The sequence below is a fragment of the Egretta garzetta genome, unplaced genomic scaffold, assembly GCF_000687185.1.
Source record: "Egretta garzetta isolate BGI_Z169 unplaced genomic scaffold, ASM68718v1 scaffold320, whole genome shotgun sequence".
NCBI classification, from domain to species: Eukaryota; Metazoa; Chordata; class Aves; order Pelecaniformes; family Ardeidae; genus Egretta; species Egretta garzetta.
Window position 1 is genome coordinate 1,630,033 of NW_009258260.1, and position 21,325 is coordinate 1,651,357.

At 38.8% G+C, this 21,325-nt stretch overlaps 1 long non-coding RNA gene across 1 annotated transcript in view; it reads left to right on the forward strand.

The window, feature by feature from the left end:
• The window catches only part of LOC104125608, an 81,757-nt gene that overhangs the window by 54,103 nt on the left and 6,329 nt on the right, over nt 1-21,325 (forward strand). The gene's annotated exons all lie outside the window — the stretch shown is intronic.

The following is a 21,325-nucleotide window of genomic DNA, read 5'->3' on the forward strand; positions in this document are numbered from 1 at the left end:
TGGGGGACTGGTTCTTCCTCCTTAATCAGCTCTCTTTTTTTTTTCCTGCGAATTAAAAAATAAAGTAGCATGTTTAACTGGCTTGTTCTCCTGGTGGCAGAATGGTATTTATTGTTTTATTGCATTAACAAGTATTACCAAGCCTTTCTCATGTAGTTTATGGTTAGGATGGGCATTAGAATGAAGAGCAATTTTTTTTTAGTGAATGAAGGGACTCCATTATGGAAGTCACTCCACCAGTGGGGAAAAAATACTGCAGCAAATAAGCCTCCATTCTTATCTCCATTTTAGCCACTTCTGTAGTTTTCATTTGATTTCCTTATTGCTGTGTACACTGTACACATGTGGGAAACAGTATGTCCTGTTTTATGCAGAAGTGAAGTTCAAGAGCTTGGAGATAAGTTAGGAAAAATATTGTGATATTGTGAAGAAGAAGAGATTATACCGCAGAGTTAAAATGTAACTGCATGAATAGACTGGAGTGTACATATTAATTTCCCTTTCGTTCTCTAAAACCTTGAGTGGAACACAAGCCAGAATTTTCACTTGGTGGGATAATGATATTTTTCTTTAAACCTGTATATGAAATGAATTTTGATCAAAGTTTTTTTTGTTTTTTTTTTTTTTACTCCATACAATTAAAAATTCCTATATTTGAAGTCAACTGAACTGTGCACAGTATAGACCATTTCTGTTCATTTGTGAGGGAATTTCCTGAGCTGTGGGTTAGCCATGGCATGGATACGAAGAACAATCTTCATGTTTTCAACAAATATTGCACTTTAAAAATGGTGGTGTTTTCCAGTGTTCTGGGAGGAATTCTATCTAAAATTTCCGATCAACTCTACTTGAAACTTCACCCTTTATCATAATTATGGGAGGTGAAAATGTAAGGAAGCAAATGCAATTAGTAATCAGACCTGGGAGCACTGCCCTGTCACTAGCTTTTCCTACTGGTATTTCCTCTATGCAACTTTGCTGTTGTGGGCCTGAGAACCCTTTAAAGCCCTTGCATAATTAGTGTTTAGTATTTGAACTAAGAAATACAAGACGGTGAGGTCCGAGGCTAACTGACGCGGTTTCCTCTTAAAATTGATTGCATAATATATGTATCTCTCTCAGTTTTCTGTAAGCAAGTCAAGTTAAATACCCTAGAATAAGGTGGGAAAACTTGAGTTTGTCTAAATCCTCAGGCCAAATCTCATCATATGGTATTTTCAAACCATCTAGATGACGTTAGGAGACCAGCACTCTTTGCTTCCCATGGCATTTGTTTTCCTAGCATACTTGAGCACTTCTGAAAATTCTTGTGTGTTTTTTTAATCATCCCTGAAGGCTTTGGCCTGAACAAGCATCTGGCATTTGACGCAGTCTGTGTTGAGACTGCAGCAATGACTTCTCCCCCTGTTTGTCGTTTCCTTGAGTAGATCTCTACAGACGGTCTTTTGATTTATTCTTAATGGGAACAAGTTGGAGCTCAGTGCTTCTTGAAGGTCTTCAAAATATGGGAGACGTATCAGAAAATGAACTTTCTGGTTAACGTGTTCTTTCTGAAAGGTGTAGAATTTACATAGTTTAATATGGTGGTTTTTTTTTTTTTTTTTTTCCCCCATTATTTCATAAGAATGTTGAAGCGATGCCAACAGATAATTTTCAGGAGGCTAGAACCAGGGCAGCTACAGGTATGCAGGGAGAGGCAGTGCACTCGGGAGATTAATGAAGTGCCTTTGCAGCTGCTATTGTAGAAGCTGGAAACCTTGTTTCATTAAGCAGAAAAATAAACTACAGAAACAGAAGACTCCCTCTCCTTCTTTCTAAAAGTGTTTCCTTTCTTAAAATGCACATTTTTAATCCAGTGGGAAGAGTCTTTTCTTACTGCTGACATACTCCTTAAATCATATTGTTTTCAGGCAGTAGGTAGAGTGTGTAGATGAGTGACATTTGCTTGTAACTGTAACTAAAACATAGTTTTAGTGACATCAAAAAAATTATTGCATTTATAAGCTGAACCATTTACAGCACATAGAAGGAAAATTCAAAGCAAGAGTTAGCAATGGAACATCTCTTATCTCTCAGTGCCTGCAGCTGTGCCATCTTGGGGTGGGATTTATTTAGCAAGGAGAGTTGTCTGGCCAGTAGTTGGTCAAAAGATCGCCAGGAAGACCTGCAGGGAGCTGTGGGAGCAATTTGTGGTAGGCAGTGCTGTTCCCTTGAAGCTAGCTCTGATGATTGTGCCCAACAGGATATTTAGGGGGTACTTATTTCTACTGCTCTAGCTTTCAGGTAGGACATGAAAATCTAGCTGTTTGTTGCCATAAACATCTTGTTAATGGTTTTTGTCAGCTGTGGTGGCATTCTTGGATACATATTTGAACTTTTGGGAGCATGGGGGTTGGAAATATAATAGGGGATAAAAAATAATTATTTCAGAGTCATCTCATGTATACTTGAACCTGAAGCTTGAAGCACGTTTCGGGATCCGTGAATTCCAGGAGTCATAACTGGAAACCCCCACTTTAGCAACAAATGGGCAGATTTTTCCTTGCTGCATGGATAGCATTCCTCCAGGTAGCACCAAACTTGGTTTCCAGCACAACACAGAGTTGAATCCAGAAGCAGAACCAGAGAAGACTGCAAACATTCCAGTGCTGGCAGGTGCTTGAAAGTGATCTCTCAGTGATGGCTCTCCACTGAGCTACACTCCAGTGAAATACAGTCACTTAACTAACAAACAAAGCAATGTTTTGGGTTTGTGGTTGTGTGTGTTTTTTTTTCCTCAGAGGACATGAGTAATGTCTTTCCAAGCTGTCTCCACACTTGAGAATTCTTCTCAGAAATCTTCAGCAGTGAAACCTGTTAGGCTGTGCTGGTCATACACGTGCATCTTTTGCGGGAGGACTGCTTGTTACAGTCACTCAGAAAGAAAAATTTAATTCTGCAGGTCACATAAAATATAACATCAGAAATTTCCTTTCATATGGTTTGAGGTCAGAAAGGACCATTAGATCATCTAGTTTGACCTTCTGTGTGTCACCAGCTATTAAAATTTGTCCAGTCATCTCTGTCTTGAACCCAGTTATGCACAGACAGCATCTCTCCATCTTGAAACCATCAGGAGGTTAAAGCTCCTCCTTTCCATTGATAGTTTTGTTCCAGTGGTTAATTCCCTTGATGTTTAAAAATGTGGGATTTGCTTCTGGTTCGATTTGACTTTTCTTTCTTTCTTGGCTTCACGTTCCAGACTTTGATTCTCGTTATGCCTTTCTTCACGCAGTTGAAGATCACTTTAGAAAACATTGCAACAAAGAAAAGTAGAAATGCCTTCCCAAGCCTACTCACTACCTCCTCTTTATGCCTTCAGGGACTGGCATTGGCCATCTTTTCCACATTGCACTGGGTGTTCATGTTCAGTTGTTTATTTGTTGTGACCTCTAAATCCTTTTCAGAATAGCTGTTTTCCAGGGTGTAACACACCCCACACATCCCTGTGCGTACAGCATATGTTCCTTTTTCTTAAAGGTATGCCATACTAAAAAGTTTTATATGAAAGAACAGAAGCTTGTGCAAATGCCTGATTCTCCCCATCTGTTGATACCCTGTTCTCCTGATCTTTTATCAGTCTTTGCGTCACCCGGAAATTTTTATCAGCAGTGGTTTTATAGCTTGGAGTGATTGATCAAAATGCCAAATAGTGTTGGGGTTATTACTGATTTTATGTGTCTTACTAAAAACGCCTGTGTTTGAAAACCCCCCAGGTAACATTTTTGTGAGGGTCTTCCATTAGTTAGCTGTTCAACACATGCTTTCGTTGACAGAACTGGAACGCTGTGTAGTAGTACTGAGTCAAATGCTTATAACATTGTAAGTGTATATGCTCTTATGCTTAGAAAATTTACATACTTACCAAAGAGTGAAATCAGGTTTGTTTGACAAGACCTACTTGGCATGAAACCACGTTGACTAGCATTAATTATATTCCTGTCCTTTGGTTCTTTATCAATAAACTCAGTCTTGGCATAAATCGGTGCAACTTTACCGGTGTCAGTAGAATTATACGTTTTGCTCACTTACAGTGTTTTTTAATAAGCATGTATTATTAAAAAGAAAAGAAATAATGTGAAAATCAATGTTCAGGGTATAGCAATATAAGGAAGAGTATTTTAATTAATATTTGGAGAGGCAGTCCGTAACTTCCTTGCATGGCTGTGGATGGAATGCACTGGTAGTCCCAGTGACCATAGGCAGAGTGGACAGTGGGGAAGGTCTCTAACTGGAATTTTAGTCTACCAAAATGCTTGTGGGATTTCTTACAAAAGTTAATGTTGGATCTGAATTCTTCTTTTATCTTACATAAAGTGTATGTATATGCTCTGTGGGCATCAACACAGTGCTCCCACAATCTTCTCTTGTTTGTACTAAAGCTCAAAGTAAAGCTTGGTTTTCCTCAGCTGGTCTCTTCTTTCATTTTCTAAAGTTCACAACAGGAATCTAGAGGGGAAATCCTCAAAGTACCGCAGAGTTGTAGGTGCTGATGAGATGGCTGTGAAGCAGCTGTGCCGCTGTGGAGGCGGGAGGTTGATGACTCCTGTAAACATCTCTGTGTTCCTTTCAGATAGCTTGAGATGTGATTTTCTTTCCTATCAGGTCTTCAGATGTTTTGCGCTTTAAACACCCTATTTTGTCTAGTAAGCCTGAAATATTTACCATTTACATTAGTCTCCAAATGAAAAATGTTGAAGGTCTCTGCAAGCAAGATTCATGGACTACCGCATTTGGCTCTGCCTAGTGTATAGAAATTTGCAAGATGTGGATGAGAGTTGTGTGTGTAGAAATATTTTAATCTTGTATAAAATAAATGTGTGGCTTTTATTTTGTCTCTAGGGCATGGAGACTTGGCCAAAGATGGGCTGGCATAGATGGCAAAAAAAAAAAAAAAAAAAAAAAAAAAAAGAGTATACAAGAATGACCTACTTAAAAAAAAAATTAAATTGGAAAAAAGAGTAATGGCTTGTAGCTATGGGATAATGGAATTTGGGACTCTGGTGACTTCACCTCATCCTAATCTTGCTTTTAATTGACAACAGACATGTTTGTGCTTTATTACAGAAGGACTTTGTGATCAACATACCTTTGCTGCATGAAACACTTTTTATGATGCTGTTCAGAGCAAATAGTCCAGGATTGCAATGTCCAGGTCCATCATTTTCATTTGAATTCATTTGCACTATATTCTGAGGGAAATTCACTCTCATAATTGAAAAACAAACAACCCAACCAACCCCACCCAGTCTCTTTCTCCCTCAAAAATTCCTACTTTCTTTTGAAATACTTAAACTTCTTCCCATTCAAGGCATGACATAGCGAAGGCCAGTGTTTCCGGTGAGTGTTGTGTGGCAGGTTAATGCTATCCCTGTTGAAAATATTTGGAGTAGGAACTCTTTATTTCTATGTGGTGCAAATGATTGTTGTTTCTGATCTGGCTCTACAGGCATTACTGTGATACAAATATGTTAATTACCATAATGTATGGGTTGGAGAAGTTGCAACAGAATTTAAGTGATTTCAGTGTTGTAATGCCAGATAGGATTCATGAGTCTCAAACCCACTCTTTTAGCACTGGACTGTTACTTTACTTATTAGCCATATTCTGAAAATTCATGGAAGCATTCTGTTTTCAAGAGAAGATTCCTTTACAAGGAAGTTATTAGTGATAAACCATTTGAAATAGCATTTTTAAAGTTACTGCAGTTTTTTTCACCCGCAAATTTATTATCTTCTCAGTCTTCTTGATGAAAATGGCACTTTGTCTTAGCAGTTTATCTATACATTCAGTCTATAAGCCCCTCCACCTTAAAAGTTCATCGTAGATTTGGTGAGATACAATGTGCCTTGGGGAACCTGAATGATTTATCACAATCCCCACCCTTCATCCCCTTCCAAATATGACAGTCAGAATTCAAAGTGAGAATAATTACAGCTGTGCAGTTACGGCAGTTCTGAAAGACAGGGTAATATGAAGACTCCAGAGGAAATGTTAACAATTCTAATAGTTTTTCATAAAAGACAGAGAGACACTGTCAAACCAGAGGTTTAAACAAAGAATAGGTTAAAATAAAAAAGAAAGACCTGAAGGCCATCAAGGGCCAGTTGAAGCATAGTACTGAGGATAAGCAACCAAAAACTTGTTGTTTAAAATATTGATATCTTGCTAGGAAAAAAACCCACGTCTATTATCTGCCCCACTAGATAAGTCACAGGGGGACACAGAGGAATGAAATAAATCTCTTTCACTACCTCTCTCTGAAATACTAAATTAAGGTTAGTGGCTACATTTGACAAAGAAAAAGTGTTTCATCTGTGCTGCACATAGTGAACTATTAGTGCGACTGCTGCATTTATACAAATTGAATGGCATGCTATTGTCCATCATCTTTTTCTTTTCCTTTTTTTATCCTCATTTTGAATAATTCATGGGAAAAATGATCACTTCATAATGCCACAAACTCACAGCAGGCAAAACTAATTTTACATGATATGAAAACAGATTTTATTTATTTAAGAGTAATATTTAAAGAAAACAACAACTTTTTTGACACCAGCTGCTGGGAAATAAATAGAATATTTTATGACAGAAAAAAATCCAAATGCGTTAAAAGCTGTTCCTGAGAGATGGATTAAAAAATAAAATATAGATGTTGGACAGATAAATTTAAACTTGGTGGTCACTGATGTAATTCTACTCCTTAGAGGAGTGAAGGGTAGTTTTCTAGAGGAAAGGAAACTTCAGAGGAGTGGTAAGTAGTGCATAAAAGTTCTCTGAATAGCTGATCTCTGTGTGCCAGTGACCGGGGACAACTTGGGTGACAACTCTGCAAGACCTTTTACATCCTCTAGACCGGATGGGTTTTGTGTTTGTTTTTTTTTCCCCTCAAGTGTCTGTTGTATGAGAAGCAAGCCTCCTTTTTTTTGTCTAGTTTTTCCATATCTGACCTCAGCGCTTTAGCATGAGGAAACACTGAAGAGCTAGGATGCAATGTTAAGCTACAGCTTGTTTTTTCCTTGAGGTGGCTTGATGAGTACTGCAAGAGGTATTCTGGAGGGGAAAAAAAAATATATATAAAAGTAAAATAAGCCTGTTAATGGTGTTGTGCATTTTCCTTTGTTTTCTGGAGAAAGAGGATGGAGAGCTGCTCAGTGTGCAAGCCTCTCCCCTCAGTGAGATCTGGCAGCTGGCATGGGGCCGGGCAGGGTGCCACGGGCTGTCCTGGGCTTCATCCCGGCTGCCCGAGAGTCCAAGGAGCGAGTGGGTCGGTGCCCAGTTCCGGCAGCACGGGGTGGGGAGGAGGAGATGGAGAGCGGGAGGAAAGCGGCGCAGCATTTTAGTGCGAGAGCAGTCGGAACAAATGCCATCGGTAATATAAATGTTGTTTATTGCATTTTCATGTAAAATTGTTTAACTTAAAAACCCTTAGTGACAGAGGGAATGTAAATCTGAGGCTGAGAGCCTGAGTCACCAGCAGAAGTTTATTATTATCCGTGATAACAGCTGAATTCCAGCCTTCCTGCGTGCTATAAAATGGGGCAGTTTTGTCTATTATTGGCGCCGTGTGCACCGCTATAGTTAAGGGTTTGTCAGCAGTTCAACTATAAGCCCCTGTTTTCACGGGTTTATAACTCGACTGTTAAAAATTCACTCTAGGCTGAAACTTGGCACACGAGATGAAGTCTCTGCAAGTTATGCTGAAACTTAGGCTGTCCTCAGGCAGCTTCCTGACAGTGTTAAAAGACATGAGGTGTGTGTACGGCTCCTTTCAAAAGACAGGAGAGAGCAAGGACAAGGGCCCAGCATTTTGTGCCTTTCATTAAAAATGACGCTGCAGCTGGATTCTGGCTTGCTTTGAAGGAGCCCGATGCCCCTCGGTATTCTTGAGCATGTCTTAAATTTGGAAAGGCTGTTATTTAAATTTCATGTAACTTATCTGTTCTCTTCCTTGTTAGTTTTACATGGAGAAAAATCCATCAAGCCCTTTGTGTGCGTTTATTTAAATGGGAATTAAATTCACTGTTGTTTTGCTATGCTTTAAGGTTGAAACACCATTTAACATTTCCGTTTAACTAGCTGCCATTAATTAGTTAATATTAGTATAGAGTTTGGGCAATATAACATGCTCTCAGTGTATGAAGTATATTGTTATTAAATACTTCCAGTAATATTTTCCAAGAGATGGATTTCAAGGCCGTAATACAGTTGTAACTGCTGGGTAGTTATAATAATGCAAGCTTTGCTCTGACCCAATGTCATCTGGTGCAAGGCATGCTGTAATCATGTGAAGAGAGCAGGGTTTGGTGTATTTGTACGCTCTAGTTCATCAAGGTGTGAGGATCAATGGTTTTTCTGAAGGGGCGTTCATTTTTCAAACTGGTTGGATGCTTTTATGGGGTTGTCATCTTGAAAATAATGCCATCAGGTTACTTTTGATTTTGTAGCTGGTCATGGTGATCAGGAAGCACCTTCAGTGCTTCAGACTGGCAAGGATCATTTAAAGGAAAGAAGTGAATAGTGGTAACTCTCCATGTGATTATACAATTTGTAAGTAGATAGGTCCAGCTGTGAAATCTGAAGTTGCCCTGGGAAAATGAACCTTTCTGTACATCAGAATCAAAAGCATCGGCAAAAACTAAAAGAGAGAAAGTCTATTTGAGGTGCACCAAGAGGCGAAGGGTAAAAAAAAAAAAAATTAGTGGGTTAAAAATCAGCCTTGACATATAGGGAAAAAAAGGGAAAGATGGTGCTTGTCTTGTTATCATTAAAAAATATAAAATACATATTTGAAAAAAAAATGCGTCCATACTTTGCACATACAATTTTTTGTTAGATTTTTTTCAGCACTTGACCCATTAAGGATCTAATTCTTGGCTTATATCCATTGATTAAAGAACAGCACTGGAAATTAAATTGGCCCAGTGAAACAAATTCTCTTCTCTTATGCGGTCATGAATCAGAAATGACCCTGGATTTTCATACAGGTGACAGTGTCCTGGATTTAAACTAGCATATATCTAAAATCAAAATTTGGCCAGCTATGTAAAATTTGGGAGTTTCAGTTTGTGTTTTGAGGTAGGATTTGGTTGGCGTAGATCTCATCTTGCTGAGGTCATCTGGTCTGTCCACCAACATCCGTGCTTGAAAACAAATTTCATTATCTTAATATTCGCTATTCTTGATGGATCACTCTCGTACCTAACCTTGATTATCTCTGGAGAAAATAGTTAAATAGAGTCTTCTGGGATTTGCTACCAAATATTTAAAAGTCTTACTGCATTGGAAATAGTAAATCCATGTAATGACTTGTAACTAGCGGTGAGTCTGAGGTGCATCTTCTGCAACTAACTTTTTGCTAAACTTTATTTGAATTCAGGAACTGTTGGCAGAGCATGTGAAAGGGCTTGAAGTCAAGGGGGTGCATATTCTGTGTGATCGGTCTTGGAGGTCTCACTTTAAAAAGGATCATTAACTCGGTGTTACCTTTCAGTGCCTTTCTAAAATTTTTCATTTTAGACGAGAGGCCTGCGTGCAGAATTTAAGAGGCTTATTCTCTTACACAGAAATAATGCTGCTAAGCTGCTAGAAATCTCAGCAGCTTAATATAAATGTTCAAATAAAAAAGTTAGTATTTTAACTGTATAACCTTCAAATATAATTAATAATGAAATCCTAAGCAGGAGCCTAGGGGAAAGCATTTGGATTCTTTCTATTTGTGGAATAGGTGCAGGTCTCTAGTGTGCAGTTGAAAATAGGGACTAAATATGAGCTGATGATTTGGAAATCACTAATGTGTGCTGCCGAATGCAGTCATAGTTGGGATATAAAGTAGAGCACAGGAAAAAATGAAAACAGAGGGACGTGGGCCCCCAACTTCACGCTCAGATAAAATACCAAACTTGCTTACTAGGTGGAGGTCTTCAGATGCAGAGTTTTTTCATTTGGCCTGAGGATTAAATTATGTTATCCAGCCAGTGCAGAAGGTAGTATTTTATTTTTTTTCTTCATTCTTTTTACCAGTGCCAGCGAAATTATTATTCTGGAGCATAATTATAGGAAACAAAAATCGCAGTAAGAGGGTGTGTCATGGCCACCTGTATGATGAGCCTGTTAAGATTTCTAGCACAGCAAGATGCTTTCCAGAACCACTACCTCCCAGAGAAAGAACATGTTGTCAAGAGTTAATCCAAAGGTGGTGGTCATATTCTAATTCAGAAAAGGCAGAAAGAAACTGTCCAGGTAATTAAGGGCCTTCTGAAGAGCTGTGCATGTTCTCCAATGCAGTTGGAATATCTTGCTCGTTCTGTGCTTACTGTTTTCAGAAACCGTGTACCACTTCCACTCTTGAAGGATGCATGGGAGGGCCACCAGTTTGCTCCTTGATGTAGTGCTTAAGCTCTGCAACAGTTTTAGCTGTAAACAGGAACTATGTGATTATGTGCCGGAATTTTGGCCTCAGTAATGAAATAAGCAGAGAGGAAAACTGTCTGCAGGTACTTCAAACATACGGGATGTCCACACAGTACTCTTCCAGAGTGTAAGTGGGAAAAGCAGAAGCACTGAAAATGACTGGTTATTTCTTTTTATTTTCCAGCTCTTTAAACAGCTTGCAGCACATGCTGCAGGTTTGATTAAGGTATAAATGAGGGTCAGGTTGGGGGTTGCTACATTAAAATCCTTGGAGTCACGTGATTTGGGAAGAAAAAAAAAAAGTGAGTGGAAAATGAAGTTTGGTATACACAGTAGTCAGCATTTACACATCGCTGTCACACTGTGTGACCTGAGGTATTGCAATTACTTCCTATGTAGTTATCAGTTGCCATTTTACTGACAGCTTCTGAAAAAGGGATGGTATTGGCTAATGGAGCAATCGTACTACCTGTCAGAGAAGAAAAAAATTATTTTTAGTCTTGTCTTTTATAACAACACCTTGAATGGTTGATGATGCCTAAAAGGGACAACATAGAAGTCAACCTGTTACATCATGTAGCCTGTTTTTCAAACCGGAGAAAGCAAAAATCTCATAAATCGTGGCAAGGACACTGAAGATTCACTCGCAGTCTACTCTTCTAGGACCCCACCCCCAGCATGGAAGGTACCAGGGCTGCATTTCACTCCTGGGGCCACCTCCTGTGTTGCAGGCCATGTTGTGTTGTACCCTATCCATTCTTTTACAGTGGCTGCATCATCCCTCCTCCACATCGCAGCAGTAATAACTCTTGATGCAGGAGCCGTAGCCTAGGTTTTTGTGACCATCTGTGGTGGTTGTAGGAGAATATCTGTTCTATGCTGCCTTCTCCTTGGGAAAAATGATGAGCTGATGGAAATATGTCACTTGTCCATATCCAGCCCATTGCTAACCAACTCATTAGTGCTTTTAGATTATGCTGAATCTTTCTCCCACCTCAAGCAACTGAAGCATGTACTAATGAATGATTGTTCAGCAACTTCAGTTTGTTTATGTAGTCTTGACATCTTTTATGTAACCTTTCACATATGACAGTCGTGTCTAAACGTGCCTTGCACCGTTAACACAGTTACTTGTTTTCTGAAGCCGGAAGCTAACTGGTTTGGAGTTGCAGAAAACTGAAATAAAGTAGAAATCAACTTTTCCCCTTGCTCCTGATTCAGAAAGTTAAGTTCTGGACGTCTTGATACATTAGGAGATAAAGGTACCAGATATCCAAAATATTAGCAGATTCCTCTAATAACATTTTAAGAGTTTTGTTCAAGATCCTCATTTTCTTCAGCAATGTTTGTTAAACCTCCAAAGGGCATAGAACTTGTTCATCTTAGCCAAAATCGGATATTAAGTGCTTAATAGATCTGGAATGCAGGTCTAGTCTTTGGACTTCTTTTAGCTGTCAATTAAAAGCAGAATATTTTTTTCTTTTTTTTCTTTTTTCTTTCTTTTTTTTTGTCAAAATGGTGTTTCTTGGTGATAAGTCTTTCTCCCACCTCAAGAAGTTAATGAGAAGACTTCTTGTCATGGGGTTCATTTTTATCAGGGCTGCTGAAGGTAGTAAAGGAGAAGAATGCACTTCCAGTAATTTTCAAGAAATAGTTCAGTGAGCACTTGAATTCATGAATCTATATTTTCTGTGGATTAGTGTTATGGTTGATTGACTTGCTGCCTAAGAAGGTGTGACCTCTTACTGAAGTATTTTCTGGTTTTTGAGATGTTTATAAATCCAATTCTGTGGTGCTTAAGGTATGAACTTGTACTGTTGGTTCTGTCTTGGGGAATTAATAGTGTCTCTCTCTACCCCTGCCTTTTTTTATGAAGCTTGTAGGAATCAGCTTTTTTATTCAGGGTTATGCCTCTCTAGCAAATTTGGTTGAAATTGGAAAATTAAAAGAGCATTAGGGAGAGGATGTGTCCAGACAGCACAATTTTAGCCTTAAGGAGATCAAGAGAAAAAGCCAGTATCCAGAGATAGGATGTCCTTAGTTATTCCAGGTTTAATCAATGATTTGCTCTATGACCTTTGGCAAACCACTTGTCTCTTTATGCAGTAAGAAGATATCGATTGATTGAATTGATGTCCGTGTGGGATGAGGGCCATTTTCAGATTCCTGATTGAGGATCTCAGCGTTCTTTATTGCCAAATACTGAGAAGGTAGAAGGTAATGGTAAACAGGCTGTCAGTATTTTCTGAAGATATGCTGACATATGTCTTGATAATGATTCATACAGGAAGGTTTGAGCAGGTTCTGCTGATTGAATAATGCAGGTGAAAATCTTTCTCTGAATTGAGGATGGTTTGAGTATGGACTGTGCACCCTGAAGAAAGGAGACCTCAGAGCATTTATGGGTTTGTGAGGTTTACCTGAATATTAGCTTATTTTTAATAAGAAGATATCCCAGAAATTAGGAGAGATTTGTTTAACTCTTCATGTACTATCTATGATTTGTTGCCAATTGAAACTTGCCAAAAGAGAAAGAGACTATCTAAGTTTACTTGCTTGGGGTTTTTTTTGGTCATACACTGGCAAATATGTAAAAAGCAAAGCATCAAGGCTACTTTTTCATTCCTTTCATCTGTCTGTAATGTATGCTAGAGCCAATCATCCCCTTCTTTTCTTATTTGATCATGTGATGCAATATGTGAGCCATGCAGTGGGAAGCCAGGGTATTGGCATCAGTTACAATGAATGAATGTTTGGAATACTGTTAAGTCAGGCCAGCTTAAAGTTTAAAAGCAAGTCTTTACTAGACTGGCGTTCATTAACAATACATATAGCCAATACTTCTTAATCATTATTAGTTTTTGTCACTGTGTATTTAAACAATTGGTTCCCATTCTACATCAGCTGCAAGTGTACAATACTACAGAGTTGATGCCTTGTGGTTGGCCTACAGTCCCAGGTGGTCTTAGTCACCAAGGTTGAGGTCATCAGTCAAAAGCTCTTTCATGAGAGGAGTGACTTTTTTATTCCTCATTTTTTCATTTGCTCTTCTTTGAGGTTTTTATGCTTCTCAACCCTTTTCCTCCCCCACCGAGAGGGGAGTAATCTCATCTGGTCCCAACTTTATCTTATTTCTAAGGCAAGCGCTTGCTCTATTTCTACCAGACATTTTTCTAGCTTAATCTTCAGGATTATTCTGGTCCCAGGAGATAACCTTTCCTGCCCGTTCTGTGTCCTTTTTCTTATTCTGCAGGTTTTAGTCCTTCTCACATATTTTCCTGTACCTCCTTTTCTGCAGCAATAACACAAGTATCAATTTGCCGCTTTTTGATTACATGTTACTTACATACTGGTGCTTAGCTATATTAAAAAATGTTTGTGCATTTTGTCCAGTTACACTTACAGTATTATGGTCTTAGAAAGTGTTTCATGTTCATGTCGGTCACCAATTGCTGTGTACTTACATTTGGGTTCAAGGCAAGGAAATAATTATATCCAGCGTACTGTATTTCTACTTCAGGTGTGCAACAGCCTCTGCCTTGACTACACCATGGGTTTCCTAAAAGAAGGAACTTTCTGCTTGGATCAAGTTCTTTCACAGAATTTGCTTGATTTCTCTCTGGTGGTGTGGGAATCTTCTACGATGTTCCTTAGGTTGGAAGGATAGCAAGAAAAACAGGTACAGCTCTGCATAGAAGACGGCTTATTATCCCTGGCTTTTAGTTGGCTATTATGTGACCTCCAAAAGCCCCAAATGGTTCTGATTGACTGAGATTACTATCCCTACAGTCCTTGAACTTTGATTACTTCATGTACACAGAGTTTGAGCTGTCCATCAGGCATGAGGCTGATCATTTGATAGGTCATAAATTTCATGTTTCTTGATTGTGTAATGAAACTGTTGGTGTTTTCAGAATTTGTTGTAGCACTTCATAAGAGGGAGAGAGTGTTTTGTGTTGGTTTTTGGGTTTGGGTTTTTCTTTTTTGTTCTGTGGTATAGAAAGTTGAGTTGAAGCTGCTTCCTCTACAGGGGTCTGTGATGCTACCAAATTTTCCATAGTTACTACTGCCACATACGGTTTTCTGTACTCTCTGGTTTCTGAGTCTTTTTTCCTATTCTGTGGGGAGTCTTCAGTGACGATCAGCCAGCAGGCATAATGCAAGAAATCTCAGGGGTCATCAGTCAGAAGTTACGTTAGACTATGCCAAATTATATTTAATGCATTTTTTTTTTGACTCGGGACCTTGCTTTATTTTTACCAACAGTTATTAGCAGAGGGCCAACTTGTCCCAGTTGTTGAAAGTTGATGGGAAACTGTGTGTGACAAAGACCACATCAGGATGTCTCTACAAATGAGGTGTGGAGTCTTGAGCTATGTAGCCCTTATTTATAGTGGAGAAAAATAGAAGGCTGTTTCTGGCCATCTCTGTAGACAGGGCCAGGGATTTGATGGTGTAATAGATGAGTTCATCACTGTGTGGTTCATGTGACACTGCTCACATGGTGTCAGTATAGTGTGATGCCTTTCTTAAATACGGAATGAAGTATTGACTATGAAGAGGTGATAAAAACTACAGATGTTCTAGTTTAGAAGGAAGGATCCTAGACCTTCTCTGATATCCTTGCATAGTTACTGTGTTTACGCCAAGCAGAAAAGACTGCTGGTTTGGTTCTCAATGTACAGTCCAGTTGGCACAGTATGACATGGCATGACATTATGAAGAGCCATGCTACTTGGTTGCAAGAAGGGATCTGCAGTGATGATTCACTTCATCATTTTATTGCTTTCCTTCATTCTTGGCTGTAACCATGCAGTGTTTTGTTTTAGCTTTTAATTTTCAACTAATGACATTGATATTCTAGGGTAGGTGATACTAACAGAGTTATCTGTAGGTGTTCCCCTGGCAGTAGCACTCGTTTAATTCTTCTTGGATAGATAAAAGCTCAGTTTTGGATCTTTGCACTTTAATCTCCTTTTGAGAGAGTTCAGAAAAGGAGCAGATTATTCTTCTCAAAATTCTTGTCCAGTCTGGTTTATCTGTCTGTGTCTCTTTCCTTCAAGTAATGACAATGACAGAAATTATTTTTCTTTACTTTACCTAGAGGACTTCTCGAAATCCTTAGGTGAGATTACACACAGTTTCGATTCTATATTGAAAGTTATGTTAGTTCTTTTAGCAAGATGGGTATTTTTCCAAGTATTGCTTAAGAACTTGCATTAAGAAACTTAACAAACGGTATTTTGAATACCTGGAATAATAAAATTGACTTTCCTGCTTAATGCCTCCAACTTAAATATAAGCGTCCAGTGTTCTGCACCTACCAACCCAGTAGTTGTCCACCATGCCTTTCAAGAAAAAAGCATTGTACCATTCAAAGTGCGAAGGCAAGGAACAACGGAAAAGAAAAATAAGCAATAAAAAAAAAAAGGAGATATTTTTAGTAAAGGAAAGCATGACAGCATTGTACTTAGAACCTGAACTGTGTGAATTTTAAGTTGTCTTTCATAAGCCATACCTATTAAAATGAAAACATGAAATTTGCATAAAACGTGACAAAATTTGGGATTAGTACAAGTCATGTCCCTCAGAGGTGCATACAAGGTTACGAAAAGAAAAGAACACCTGCATTTCTTTTATATATGTATATACATCTATGTCTGTATAAACAAAAAACTTTCAAAGCAAAAGTGCATAAGTTTCTTTTCACTCTCCTTCCTCCCCCGTCTCTACTGTGCTTAGTCCTTTTCAGCTTCTTTTTCACAGAAAACAAAAAAAGGCACAGATTTCAATTTTTAGGGTTGCAAACTATCTTTAAAGATCCCTTCCACTTTAATATTTCTGGCTTCTGGCTTTCAAACAATTGCCATTTTACCTAAAAGGGCAACGTGTTTACAGATTGTATGTGAAATCACTTTTGAGAGTAATGTGTTTCCTGAACATCTCTATTTTTAGCATGGTGATAGCTCAAAGCTAAGAACCCTTCCTAATTGAAACTGTACTTGTGGGAACTTAAAGATAGGGTTCTTAATTTTTTCCTGATATGGACACGTCTTAACATGGGAGGCATCTTAGGAAATCTGAGACAGTCCTCCTCTTATTCATATTTGTGAGGCTCTTATTCATAGCTGTGAGGCTTCTCTCCCCTCCAGGTTGGAATTGTGTAGTTTTCTATTTGAGGGCTAACTGTGGTTGCTTCCTGTGCAAAGTTAGATGTTGAATGTATTTTTAGCTGTCTTTCCCCCCCTAAATGCAGTTTAGCAACTGGGAATAAGGTGAGCCAGAGTAATGTGACTTAAGTTTTCTGCAGGTCATCAGGAAGAGCCTCACCAGTGGTACGTGCACCATCATGCTGCTTTAAGAGAAATGGTGGTAGTGCATTACTCTTCAGAAGTCCTACAAATAAACACTGGCCTGGAAGGTTTCTTTAGCATTTTAAGAACAATAAGGGAGTGCAGATTTAATAGGCTAATATGTTTAAGTGGCCTTCGTACCATCTTACTTAACACAGTGGGATTTTCTGCAGCCTGCAGAGGTAGGAAATAGTTCTGTACACATTTACTGTGTAGGACTTCCTTCTTTTGGACTTAATGTGGCTTAGAACAAAGAAAAAACAACTTTTCTCCTGTAATTCACCAGTGGAAGAAGCATTTCTAAATACATTAGGGAGATCTTTATTTGTGTCTGTGAACAACAGGGCCCTGCTGTACTGGTCATTTCTTATTAATGCAGGCTTCCGGTCAGTGAGGACAGAAAGGAGATCACTGACTACGTAAAATTCTGGGCTGGTTTAAGTTATAGCTCAGGAGACAGAAAGATCCTCTTTTGCCCCAAATACAAGATTCAGTCACAGTTAGGAAATATAAAGCCATTCATGTCGCAGGGCATTTGTTGAAGAGTTAAAACTTAAGCTAGATGAGAGAAATGCATGAGGGAGTGTCTTGCATCAGATGGTTACAGTAGAGGATCTGGCGGCTGGACTTCTGCGTTCTGCTCCAGCATCTCCAGATCTCCTGGGGGAATAATGTAGCTGTTGTTGGCATCACTGTATCTCTTCAGGGAAAAGAATTTAGAAATTCAAGGAGGAAAGGCTGAATATGTTCGGGAATTTCTGCCCAGTTACTGCACCAACTGATTATAGGGACATTTGACTACATGTAAGTGAAAGCAAACCTCCATTCAACTGACATTAAATAATACAGTATTTTATGTAATAGTCTCTATTAGTGTACACAGATGCATAATGAGAATTTATAGGTATATGTAACTCCTGGAATCTTGTACTTTTTCTTGTAAACTATTGCCCTGAAGTTTGGCTTCTTATCATATTTCTTTTTTCTGCTTGCATGCATTAGAGTAAACGGGCAACAATCTTCAAAAAGGTAGCCACAGAGTGGAATAGCAGTTGGTGTTTTGTTTCCTGGCTGGCTTATTGTATTTTGCAAGTAGCTTTCCTGTGGAAGATGCAGGTTCAAATTTTGTTCCTTATGCTTTGCTTAGTACTGAGGAAGGGACGAGTGAGATGGTGTTGGCCTGCATTATTTCAAAAAGAGTTCTTCAGCATATGAAAAGAAGCTAAGGAGCTCCTCCATGTTAGACCCAGTTCCTTTGCGTAGTATTTGTAGAGAACGTACTTCAAGAGTGCTGAGCTTTTTCTGGGGGAGGTGCAGAGGAGGGAAGGAGGAGAGATTTGGATCTTCCGTGCAAATTACAGGCAGGTTCACCTTTGGTAAATGTAGATGCATCTTAGTTATGCTGACAAAAAGTCTCAAAGGATCTCTGCTTTTAATTCCATCAAGGTATATTGAAGAAATAAAAAGTTTAGTTGTATAATATGTAAATGATCCTTCTTTTATTTGTGAATGTTATTTTCACTGTCTTAGCAATTGGGCCTGAAATATTTTTCTGGGCTTAGTGGCAACACAAAGGCATTAGATCAAGAACGTTCCAAGATTCAGATTGGCTGGTATTTGCTTATATCACCATGACTGAATGTTACCAGTTTTAAAATGCTTTTTTGTTGTTCAGGAAATTTTAAAACAGCTTTGATTTCAAACATGAAACTTGGCAAGTGACTGGTCCATAATGTGTTCTAATCACTTCTGGTATTTTGGAAAGACTTGAAAAAGATTGAAGTTGTTGTATTATTAGAAATCCAGTTACCAATTGCACATCTGAACTTCTCTTCTTTACCTGGAACATAATTAGCTTATGGTCTTGTAGTCCTTTCCCCAGTATTAATGTTAACATGATGGATCTTAATTTTATGTTTTGCTATATGCAGGTTTTTGTTAGAATTTTTTTTACTGTTAAAAGATTACATAGCAGTTTCAATTCTGTAGTTTGGTTGACCACCAGGGGGGTGCATTTGGTCTCATCCTGTTTTGTTTAAACATAGATTATGAACAGGTTGAATACCCATCCTTACTTTTCTAATACTAATATTTTATTGCCTATTTAGGGGTGGTTTATTTTTTTTTTTTCTAGTGCAAATGGAGCCAGAGTGAATTTTAGTCTTGGCACTTTGAATAATTCAATCATTGCAGAAGCCCTACTAGCCTGAGCTCATACCTAGCGTGTACTCTTCATCTTATGTATTTGAAGCAGAGATAAATATTGCATAGATTTAAGTGTGTACACAACTATAGCTCAAGGTCCCTGGAATAACTACAAACATAATTTGTATTGGACCAGGCCAGCAGGATGCTGAGGTCTCTGAATCCAGTCCTGCAACACATTTAGATATACTTTGCCTCCAGCAAAAGGAGCCATTCTTTTTAAAAATCCATTTTAAACTTATCTAGTAATTATGCTATTGCTTTATTAGCTAGATTTTGCAGGATGTGGCTGGCAGTATAAAAACATTTTTGTTGTTTTTACTAATATTGAAAGTAAATGGAAGATTTTTTCTCCTTTTTTTTTTCCCAAATATTATTTCCTGTTCTGACACAGTGATCAGTTCAAGTCATTGCTGATATATTCTCTTTCTCTATATTGTTTCCAGGGAAAAAAAGTACAATAGAGCTTTGCCTGATCATAATGCAGGAACTGAACTTCCCTGAACTTTTGTATTGCTCCAGCTTGGTCTGAATTTCACTTCTTGTAGGGTGATGTCTAATTAAACAAGAATTATATATATGGACTTTACCAGGAAATATTTGAGAGTTTACATTGACGTTACATTAAAAGTTTAAGCAGCAGATTTACAATACAGTCCAAAGGTCTCAAAGTCATTTGGTATTAAATTTCCAGAGATTTCTCAGATGAATGAAATCGGGGGGGTTTGGTAGCATTGTCCCTGTAATACTGAATCTCAATAGCCTGTACAATAAGATATTGTTCAGTATCCTCCTTGGGCCTTGAGCTTAATATGGCAGTTACATAAACTGAAATAATGTGAAACTTCTGGGCATGGTTCGTGCATGACATTGTGTAAGATGAAGCTGGTTTTGGACTTCAGGTTAATGGCCTACAGGCAGAATAATAAATAATGTGCTTAAGTAAAAGTGTACGTTGATTTGTGCTTCGTCATGTGGTGGGATAAACTCAGTCCATGGATAATCCAGAAGAGTCCTGGTAGCACTTGAGGTGCACCTGCTTATATGAAGTCCAAACTTAGCCTACAGTCCTAACTTTGCTTTCTATTATCTATGCTTGCGTAGTGCATCCCTTCTTGCACATCAAAATCCCAAGTTCCTCCCAAGGTCCTTGGTGGGCCTGTAGAGGTAAGCTCCAAAGCAAGTGGGCAGAAGGCCCTTTTAAATCTACTTTGTGTGGACAAAGTAGGTGGCTGCTTAGGGTAGGAAAACAGTGATGGACCTACTGGCCATCTAATGGCCCCAGAAGCCACACTTGCTGCTCTGGGGGTATTTCCACCCCTTATTCTTTCCACTCATCTGTCGTCAACTAGAACTACAAACTCATGCTTCTGTGCTGATGCCACTTCCCTCCTTTTCTTCTGTGAGAGGAGTGTTGCATCTTCATCCTAATACCTTCTCTCTGTGCAGCAAAGGAGGTGGAGTGGAAGCTCTGCATGTGAAGAAGGGAAGGTGGATTCTCATAGTGCAGGCAGAGGGAAGGAGGTGCTTGTCAGGGAGATGGAGTAAGGCTGTTGCAAGAGGGTAGGAGTATTATAGGTCCTGGGAGATGATCAAAGGTCCCAAAAACATAGATGACATCTCAGAAAGGACCTGGGTTACTAGGTCTAGTCTGCTGATGTCAGATTGCAAGGCAATGGATCATTAACGATAAGTCAAGAGTAAGAGTTGGGACAACCTTCCGCAGTTTCTTACAGTTGAAAATGTGCAGCCTTTATATTCAGTTTGCTTTTGCTGTCTCGATAAAGAGGATAACAAAAGTTATTTTGTCCTTATTCTTGGAGCAGCATGAGTAAGCGGAGGCTGCAGTGCTGGGAGCATGTTCTCTGTACAAGGATAATGAAAATTCCAGCATTAGTATGAGAGAAGGAGGCAGGATATAGTGAACTTCATGTCTTGCTGGTATTGCTGAGCTTATCCTGGAAATACTGAACTGCTATGTTTAGTTGCTCAACACTTAGGGATATTTAGAATTCAAAATAAAGATTTATCACTTTGATCTTGTCTGCCATATGTCACATGAAATGGATGTGCATTGCTATGTAGTTTTTCATTTCACCTCAGTATTTTGCCTTTCATCCAAGATCTTGCCCCTTCATAGAGAAGGGGCAGACCGAACTTCTTTGGGGCAGATCTGTGAAGGAAGTGGAGAGGGAGGAGCCATTAAACTGCAAGTATTACGTGTACACAGTGGCTCTGTGGGGATAACTCAATGTCATCTCCTGTACCAGAAATCAGCAACGAAAAGGCTTGAACTGTTCAGGGCAGCGGAAAT